This window comes from Meleagris gallopavo, unplaced genomic scaffold (assembly GCF_000146605.3).
Source record: "Meleagris gallopavo isolate NT-WF06-2002-E0010 breed Aviagen turkey brand Nicholas breeding stock unplaced genomic scaffold, Turkey_5.1 ChrUn_random_7180001863266, whole genome shotgun sequence".
Taxonomy (NCBI): domain Eukaryota; kingdom Metazoa; phylum Chordata; class Aves; order Galliformes; family Phasianidae; genus Meleagris; species Meleagris gallopavo.
The window spans coordinates 1-1,023 of NW_011128745.1; the positions used below are offsets into that span (position 1 = coordinate 1).

A 1,023-nucleotide genomic window follows, 5' to 3' on the forward strand; every position below is an offset into this window, starting at 1 on the left:
GGATATGGGTCAGCGTTGGTCCACTATAAAAGACAGCCCAGGTCCTTACTCTCACATTCGCTTCTCTTGCCTCTTTCTTCCTGGGATCCAGGTGAGCGTGAGCCCCCTTCCTGTCTCCCTCTCCCTTCATAGGAGGCCTGAGGTCTATAGACCTCTCATCTGCTACCATGCAGATGGAGCAGATCTACTAGCTCTGTTCCATGACAAAGCTTGGAGCTGCTGCTCATGGAAAAGGGAAGTTTGGAAGGAAGGGGAGAAGGTTGGTCCTGGACAGTAGCTGGGACTGCACTGCTTCTGGGGGGGCTACTGGGCTAGGGTCTGAGAAGTAGCTTGATAGGCATCGCGTGCTTCTTTCTGGGTCCTAGCAGGGAGAGACCAGGAAGCCGATGATCATCCCTGCACAGCTTCCAACTCCCAGGACTGCATGTGTGTGATTCCCTCTTGGTGGGATGCTAGGCTCCTCCTGACTCTCTATTTTCTCCACTCGGTCCTCTCTCTCAACAGGTACATTGCCAGTCCAAAGACATGTCCTGCTGTAACCCGTGTGTGCCATGCCAGCCCTGCGGCCCGACCCCTCTGGCCAGCAGCTGCAATGAGCCCTGCGTCAGGCAGTGCCAGGACTCCACCATCGTCATTGAGCCCTCTCCCGTGGTGGTGACCCTGCCCGGACCCATCCTCAGCTCCTTCCCGCAGAACACCGCCGTCGGATCCTCCACCTCCGCTGCTGTTGGCAGCATCCTCAGCTGTCAGGGTGTGCCCATCACCTCGGGGGCTTTGACCTCTCCTGCATTTCCAACCGCTACTGTGGCAGAAGGTGCACCCCCTGCTAAAGGTGCTGGGCACTGGTCCCAGACAAGGACCCCCAACGATCTCAGGACACGGTGCTGGACAGCAGAACAGACTTTGTGCCGCAGTTTTCAGAGCAGATGACCATCTGTGGCTTACCCTGTCACGACAGACAGGAGGGCCTCACCTGGCTTCTCTAACTACGTGGCCAATGTCTAACTATATTCCCTTCCACTC

The 1,023-nt window shown here is 57.0% G+C and overlaps 1 pseudogene; it reads left to right on the forward strand.

The window, feature by feature from the left end:
* The first annotated feature begins 4 nt into the window (after window positions 1-4).
* LOC109364503 lies at window positions 5-830 on the forward strand (annotated as a pseudogene).
* Window positions 831-1,023: the final 193 nt, after the last annotated feature.